The sequence below is a fragment of the Phascolarctos cinereus genome, unplaced genomic scaffold (assembly GCF_003287225.1).
Source record: "Phascolarctos cinereus isolate Bilbo 61053 unplaced genomic scaffold, phaCin_HiC Scaffold_2;HRSCAF=192, whole genome shotgun sequence".
NCBI lineage: Eukaryota > Metazoa > Chordata > Mammalia > Diprotodontia > Phascolarctidae > Phascolarctos > Phascolarctos cinereus.
Window position 1 is genome coordinate 142,184,934 of NW_027555625.1, and position 9,406 is coordinate 142,194,339.

The following is a 9,406-nucleotide window of genomic DNA, read 5'->3' on the forward strand; positions in this document are numbered from 1 at the left end:
GGATAGGAGAGAGGAGAGGTCAGAAGAGAAAAAAGAGCTCATCAGAGAAAGAAGAAAGTGTCTGAGCTGCTCACAGTGAAGAGACAACTAAATACTGCTGTTTGTCCATAATGGAGTTTTGGGGGAAAAAAATGTTCCTCACTCATGGACAGGAAAGATCTCAGTGATGAAGAGAGTGTCTCCCCAGTAAGACTGAAGGTCTCTGGAAGGGAGGAACCAGCGTCCTGTACCCTTTTGTGTACTGCCTCATCCACCCTCATCTTGAAAAAACATACCCTTAGATTGTTCTCAACAAATTTATTTTGATTGGATTTGACTTGGGAGGAATAAAAATTAAATATATATGTTGGCAGGCAACAAAGACATTTCAGCACTATTCACTGAGATTTGTTCTTTACCTTCTAACACTTAAAGACTTCGTAAGATGATAGAACCATATGAACCTGAGAGGTCATGTAGGCCAGCTCTTCTTCCCAATTCCTGAGACCTCTTGACAACATCCCTGGCAGATAAGGCCTGGGCTTCTGCTTGAGCACTCCTGGTGAAAAGAAACTGACTTTTGTGGGATCCCACAATGTCCCACGTCGGACGTCTCAGCAATAGCTGATGAGCTCCAACAGAGAGAATGACTTTGCAAGTGTTTCTCTGCCTTAACCGTGAGACCCTTCCTCAGAACCATCCTGATTCATTCTTTGCCTCTCAGTTCATCTTTATTGTCTTGACTTCATTGTCTTGAATAGTGACCCCAACCCTTTTGAAGCAGGAAGAAGCTAAGTGTTTAGTTGGTGTTTTTCATTGCCTCGAGGTTTTAAATCTCTTAGTCAATAACATAAGTGGGTCCTGTCAGCATGCTATTATCAGTCACACTTTCAGGCAGATAGCCTGAACGTTATTACCCAACTTTCATCAATGTGGCTCAAGGGGAAATGCAATAAGTCTTAATGCTACTTTTCCCTGTTAAAAGGTAATGGTGAATCTGCTTACTCATTCCAAGCCTCAAGAAAGCCTAAATTGATCATTGAACAGAAGCTACCAAACCCCCCTTTACAGATGAGGAAACTATAATCCAGAAAGGGGAAAGATGTAATAGTGTCAGAGCTCTGAAGCAAGTAAATTACAAATTCCTTGAGTATGGGCCCTGGATCTCACATCTCTTCTTTTTGCGGTGTCTTATTTAGCCATTTCAGTCGCATCTGACTCTTTGTGATCCCGGGGGGGGGGGTTCTTGTCAAAGACATTAGAATGGTTTGCCATTTCTTTCTCTAATTCATTTTGCAGATGAAGAACTGAGGCAAATAGATTTAAGTAACTTGCCCAGGATCGCATAGCTAGTAAGTGTCTGAGGTCAGATTTGAGCTCATGAAAATGAGCCTTCCTGATTCTAAGCCCAGTGCTCTATTCACCTAAGTAGTAGCCATCTTGGTTGGTCTGAATGCTCTCTAGCTTCTCAATGTCCTTTCTCAAATTTACTCAGAACTAAAAAATCTAATCCAGATGTGATCTGACCAAGGCAGAAGAGAGCAAGATTAGCTTCTCCATAATTGCTAAAATCTAGATATGCTGTCTACAGAATTGCCTTGAACAATAGCCTAAATACAATAAAGGCTGTATAAGTGGAAAGAAAAAATGGCTTAAAGCAATTTGTAGTGATAGGATCAACACATTTAGTCTGATTGGATACAGGGATTGAGAGAGAGGGAATCTTCTAGGATGACACCAGTCTGTGCTAACCTCCATTGGGTAAAGGAATTTCTTATCTAGAAGTTCTGCATCCCAACTAAATCACAAGGCTAGTTACTATCCATATGTTACATTTTAAATATTACATTTAATATTATATTTAATGTGAATGTGGGTAAAAGACAGGATAGTGGTCATGTCAACAGAAGTAGGGAAAGTTTTGAGGAAGGTTGAGTTTGGGGAGAAAGGTAATGATTAAAGGTACTGAGGATTTGAACCTAAGCCCTCCAACTCCAAATCCAGAACTCATCCCACTACCTCACTATACCTCCCATCTAACAGATGCAGGGAGTGGAGCAGCTATGGTCCAGGAGGGCCATGACCCTGGCTTAATGGTCTAATAGAAGTCTCTGCAATTGTGGAAACAAACTAAGAGGACAGGCCTCAATAAGAGATGGCCAAGACCATGAATATTTCCAGGCTATTGTACATAGTAAATGTCCCATTTGTTTGAAGGTGCTTGACATGGTTTTTTTATGTGTGTGCTGGTTTTTGGCCTTTTGGGTTGAGGGACAGTAAAATCAGGATCTGTGATTTCAGCAGGGGGGGTACGGGGAAGAATTCTAGATCCACCTGTATTAAATAATTAGATGGAGATTCAGAGCAAGTAAATGTCAGAGGCAAGATTTAAACCCAGGTCTTCTTGACTTTGAGGCTATCATTCCACCCATCTTTATCACTTTGCCCCCCATCTTGCCCCTCCCTGAGGTTTGTTAGAAATGATCCAAGTAGCAAATGTTATTTAAGCATCTAAAGGAGGACAAAGCACACCATATAGAATGGGTACTTCTACTGACTTCACAAAAGAAACATACTTTCTAAAGAAAGAGGACAATCTAAAGATACTCTTTTGAATCCAGTATTATCACCCTGACTAATGAAATTAATGGTGGGAAACCAGCCATCAGGTCACACGTTTTTTCTGATCACAGAGACAACAGGAAGCTGTCAACTCGGGTTTCCAGGGTGGACAAGGTCATACCATATGATAATGAGCACATGCCTTCGATTGCTTCAAGGATCTGTGATGATGCTGGAATGTGGGTGTTCCTTCCACCCTAGTGGGTCATAGCCCTTCTTTGACTAAGCAAATGTTTTTTGAGAATCACTGTGAGTGGAAAATTCATGAACTTACAGGCAACTTGGTGAACCACATTGGTCTGTGGATGACAGACAAACAATCCAAATGGCATACTCAGATTTTTCCAGCTTGTTAGAAGAATATCTTTAATATGCACTATATGGGGATAGTAGGCGCATCTAGGTGGCACGGTAGATAGAGTGCTGGGCCTGGAGTCAGGAAGACTTGAGTTCAAATCCTGCCTCAGATACTTACTAGTACTAGGTACTAGTAGTACGAGTAAGTACTAAGTACTACCGTGACCCTGGGCAAGTCATTTAATCCTGTTTGCCTCAATTTCTTTATCTGTAAAATATGCTGGAGAAGGAAATGGCAAATCACTCCAGTATCTTTGCCAAGAAAACCTTAAACGGGAAAGGCATAGGGCCAGACAGCAGTTCATTTAAAGATGGTCTAGCAGTTAAATGGGGTCATGAAGAGTCATTCACAATCAATCAACAAAACAACAACAATATAGGGATAATAACTAACCCTGTAATTTAATTGGGAGAGGAAACTCCCTTAACTAATGGAGGTAAGCATTGCCTCTGAAGTTCAGAGTTTTAGAAAGTTACTTAGAGCTCTAAGGGGTTAAAAGACTGGCCTAGGGTCACACAGCCAGTATATGTCAGTGGCATGACTTGAATCTAGGTTTTCCTGACTTCAAGGCCAACTTTGTACCTACTATGTCATACTGCCTCTATATATTTATAGAAAATATAATAATTCCTCCTATTTATGTGGTCTTCTGAGAATTACAAATTATTTCTTTACTGTGACCCTGTGATATAAAGAATAAAATATTATCATCATCTTCATTTGACAGAAACTTAACCTTAAAGGTTCAGCTTATCTAGAGTCATACAACTTTTAAGTTTCAGAAATGAGTCTTCAACCCAGATTTCTGACTCCAAGACAATGTTCTTCCTACTATACCATGTTACTGGTAGCCTGATATAGGACACAGAGAGTGGATCTCAAAGCCAAGAAGGGCTGGTCAAGCGCTACCTTTAATGTACGCTGACTGTGTGTCCATGAGCAAGTCATTAATTAGACTATAAGTTACAGAGAGAATGAAAATCTACATTGATAGAGGGATTTTCTTCACCTGGGAGTACCCTAGACCAATGATATTAAAGGTTCAGTCCCTGTCCCAAGTTCCTATCCCTATTGATTACAGAAACTAAATCTCAGAGAGGGTAAGCAATTTATCCAGAGTCACACAGTTTGTAAATTTCAGAAGTGGACCTTGAATCCAGGTCTTATGATAAGATGTTGCCTGAAGGAGTAAGAAAAGACCACAAACCCAAAGAAATCTCTTCTGTGCTATTTGCTATTTTTATCAATGACTTAGATAAAAGCATAAATAGTATATTTACCAAATTTACAGATGGCACAAAGCTAGGAGAGGCATATCATGTGAGAGACTGAGGATCCAAAAAGATCTTGATAGGTAGGTAGATTAGGTCATATTGAAAATGATAACATATAATATAATATATATATAACATAAAATATAATGAGGATAAATGTAAAGTCCTACACAGGTTCAAAAATCAATTTCACAAGTACAAGATAAGGAAAGGCATAGGGTCAGAGAGCAGATCATCTGAAGATGGTCTGCAAGCTCTTTATGAGCTTAATAGAACAATAGAAAAAGCTAACTTGATCTTCAGCTGCATTGGGAAGCATTAATGTTCAATACTAGAGAAGTTATGATACCAATATACTCTGCCCCTCTAAACCAAATCAAGAATATTATATACAGTTCCAAGTACTATGTTCTTAGGAAATTTTGTTATTGTGGCTGTTGGTTGTCCTTTATTTTTGAAAAGGACCAATGACATCATGGGCTGATGCCTTGACTTGTACATGAATTAGATTTAAATGAGGCAGAATTGCACAGTCATCAGACTCACTCTCTCTTCCAGAGTCATTGAAGTCTGGTGGCAAGGCAAAAATCAAGAGTGGTGATGGCATGGGATGAAGTGGATGACCTTGGTGTCTTCGAGGTCTGACCAAGCTCTAAGCCTCTACCGTGCCTGCTTCAGTTGCCTTCATGACTGTTGGAACAAATTGTTCTCATCCACCCATTCCTCAGAGGAAAGTCTTCATATGCTTGCGGTAGACATCCTTAGGAAATATCTAAGCTGAAGAATTTACAAAGGGGGGTGACCAGGAGGTGAAGAGTCTTGAAATGTATTTAGTCATTGAAAGAACTTCTCTAGAGAAGTTGGGAGCAATATGATACGGCTGTATTTGTAAAAGCGGTTGTCACGTGGAAGATGCAGTTAAGACTTTTCTTCTTGGCCTCAGAGAACTCAGAATGTTAAGTGACGTGTGGGAGAAGCAGATTTTGATTTGGTGTTTGGAAAAACTTCCTGACAATTAGAGTTGTAACAATAATGTTACAGCAACTGATAGTTACACAGCACTTTAAGGTTTATAAAAAACGTCTTCACCTATTGCAATACTGTGAGGTAGATGCTGCTATTATCTCCATTTTACAAATGAGGAAACTGAGGTAAACAGGTCAAGCACCTTGTCCAGGCTCACACAAGGAGTAAGTGCCTGAGGTGGGATGTGAACAGTCAGTCAGTCAACAAAAATGTGCTAGATACTGTGCTTAAGCCCAGAAAATGCAAATACAACCAAAAAACAAAGGCAGCATCTGCCCTCAAGGAGCTTACATTCTTATGGGGGAAGACAGCACATAAAAGGAAACTGAAAGTGGGGAAGAAGAATAGTGACTCTGGCCTTCTGGTTGTTCCAGGAACAAGCTCAGGGCTTCATCTATCAGCTCTGGGCATCTTCTCTGGCTGTCCCCCATTCCTGCAATGCTCTTCCTTCTCCACTCCAACTGCTGACCCCCTTGGCTTCCTTAAAGTCCCAACCAAAATCCCACCTCCTACAGGAGACCTTCCCCAATCGCTCTTATTTCCAGAGCTTTCTCTTTAATTATTTCCTATTTGTCCTGTATAAAGCTTACTTGGATATATTTGTTTGCTTGTTGTGTTCCCCATTAGATTGGTAACCTCCTTGAGGGCAGGGACTGTCTTGTGCCTCTTTTTGTACCCCCGGAGCTTAGCACAGTTGGAAACTAAAGATACCATGTGAGAAAGAAGAGATGAATGCTCAAGAAAGGTTCTGAAGAAGGTAGAAAGAGATGGTAAAATTTAACGTGGGAAAATAAATACTCCTATATTTAATAAATATTTAATTCAATTCAATAAACATTTATTAAGCACATACTGTGTGCCAGGCACTGTGTCAAGCGCTAGATGTTGATACTGGGACTGTAGATTGGTATAAAATTTATGCAAAGCAGTATAACAATATACAATGTCACAAAACTGATCTGAGCCTTTAAGCCAGCAGTTCCATTGCTAGGATTTTATAACAGAAATGTCACACACAAAAATAAACTATTAACACATTCATAGCTAGTTTATTTTTAACAGCAAAAAAAACCTGGAAGCAACATGTTTCTTCAGGAATTATAGAATGATTAAATTGTGGCATATTAATTTAATGAGAATAGTCATGGAAGTCCCCTGGATCTGTTAGATTAGAACCCTTGGGGTCTCTCCCATGAAGCATGCATGAAGCCAGTCCTATGTCCCTTTTTCAAACACATGCAAACCAGAGACTCCCAATTGGTCCCCATGGTCCCTGTCATTGGGCTGTTTCAAAGATAATTGTCTGATCCATGAAAATTCCAAAGAATTCATGATGAAAAAAAAACGCTATCCACCTGCAGGGAGAGAACTGATGAATTCTAAATGCTGACTAAAACATATTTCACTTTATTTTTCTTGCTTTTTTTTCTTTCACAGCATGACTAATGTGGAAATATGTTTTGCATGACTTCATATGTATAATGGATAATGCATTTCTTGGCTTCTCAATGGGTAGGGAAAAGGTGGGAGGGAGGGCAAAAATTTGAAACTGAAAACAGAAACTTTTAAAAAAAGGTATTTGTCAACTGAAAGAGCTGTCATTTCTGTAGGTTTAAAAGGAGAAGATCTGTTCTCAATCTTGCTGATTTTTTTTTAAACATGTGGCTTGGGGAATCCAATAACTCTCCCTTGGACTTTTAATAAAGTGGGGAGGGGATTTTCTTCCCACTCCCCAACAACAGTTATAGTCACTACAAGCTCATCACAGCAAGTATGAGTGCTTGCCTAAGATGCGATCATAAATCCCTACCTGTTTCTTCTGCTTTGTATTTCTTTACCTGAACACAGGTGACCAAACAGTGATTCTGAGATGGATGTTTCCAACCTCACTGGCTAACTCATAAGCCTAAGATTTAGTCTGGAGTCATTGACAGGTCCAGATACTGGCATCTGACGTCCTGCCTCTGGACACATTCTTAGAAAAGAAAATGGCCACCAACAGAAAGATTAGTGATGTTCACCTGGCTGGCCAGAAGGTACAGACACCTCACAGATCTGAGGTGAAAATGAAATGTCTAGAGGAATTGGAAATTGAGGGGATGCCCATCAACTGGGGAATGGCTGAACAAGCTGGGGCATATGAATGTAATAGAATACTGTCTCTATAAGAAATGATGAAGAGACAGATTTCAGGAAAACCTGGAAAGACTCACATGAAATGATGCAGAGTGAAGTGAGCAGAACCAGGAGAACATCGTACAAAGTAACAACATTGTGAGATGATCAACTGTAATTGACTTAGTTCTTCTTAGCAATACAATGACCTAAGACAATTCCAAAAGATTCATGGTGGAAAATGCTACCCACATCCAGAGAAAAAACTATGGAATCTGAATGCAGGTTGAAGCATGCTATTTTCAATTTTTTGTTGTTTTGGGTTCTTTTTTTCTTTCTCATGGTTTTTCCCTTTTGTTTGGATTCTTTTTTCACAACATGACTAATGTTTAATGTGATTGTACATGGATAGCCTATATCAGATTACTTGCTGACTTGGGGAAGAGGGTGGAGAGGGAGGGAGGGAGAAAAATTTGGAACTCAAAATCTTATAAAAATGAATGTTCAAAACTATCTTTAATTGGAAAAAATAAAATATTATTTACAAAAAAGAAAGAGAAAGAAAGAAAATGAAATACCTATTCAACTGACTCACCAGTCTCCTGGAAGTCTTCCTTCCTCTAAGTAGAGTATAATAGCAGTGGTGGATTACTGCTTCACGTTTTAGATATCTGTCAGTGCATTTTTATGAGTCTTTTGTGTTTTAAGCATTTATTTTGTGGAAGAAAAATACCTAACATCATCTACTATGTACATTAGGTGACTTTTCTAGAAGGTCCTGTACTAATAATCCCTTTAAGAGGAGATCCTAGACATAAGTCAACCCTAAGCTTTGTTTAAGAAGGTTTTCCTGGAATAATTCCTGTTAGGGACCTACTCCAAGTTACTGTATGATGTAAGATGTGAACATCAGCACATCAAGGACCTGTGATTTTGTCAGTGTGGGAACCCCTTCCACCAATACAGATTTATAACTTACAGAAGTAGGAGGTTAAATAAGTTTAAGTGACTTGCCTATGATCACTCAGCTAATAAATGCCAAAGCTCTCCAAAGACAAAGCTTGAACCCAGATTTCAAGTCCTGTACAATATCCTCAAAGTCAAAGTACCTCTCAATGGAACGTTATAGTACCACCCACAAAAAAGAAAAACACAAAGAAACATGGGAAGGCCTATATAAAGAAATGTAAAATAAGATTGGCAGAGTCAGGGTAGTTTATATATTGACTACATGTATATGTGTGTGTGTGTGTGTGTGTGTGTGTGTGTGTGTGTGTGTGTGTGTGTGTATAAACACATGGCAGTGAGGTGGTACAGTGAATAGAGTGCTGGGCCTGAAGTCAGAGTTGGCCTCAGACACTTATTAGCTGTGTGACCTTGGACAAATCATTTAACTCTGTTTGCCTCAGTTTTCTCACATGTAAAATGAGTTGGAGAAGAAAATGGGAAGCCACTCAGTATCTTTGCCAAAAAACTCCAGACGAGGTCATGAAGAGTAGGACATAATTGAAACAACTGAACAACATATATACAACACATCTATATAATATCTAGATAGATAGATAGCTGGTTATGTTTTAATGTATGTATATGTGTCTGTGTAATTTGCATATACACACACCTATGTACATAAGCTTTACAACAATAATAGCAATGAAAACAATAATAAAAGAAGCGTACAAAATATAGAATAAAATTTTACATACGGTCCTTAGCACTTAACAAAATTAATAGACAGTTAACAAGTGCATTTTTTCAGTATTCATTGCTCCTCCCCTCTTTCCCTCATCTAGGTACCATTCACTGATTCTTTTTTATAATAGATTTTAATTGATATTTTTTCATCTTTTTTACATTACTAGGATTTTTCCCAGGTCCCCTGCCCCTGTCCCCTCTCATATACCTATACTTTTTAAGGTCTTTGGCATAAATAAATAGTGTACATTATTAAAGGTTTTTTCTGTATCTATTGAGAATCATGTGGTTTTGGATTTTTTGTTTTTAATATGATTAACTGTCAATTGTTTTCTTA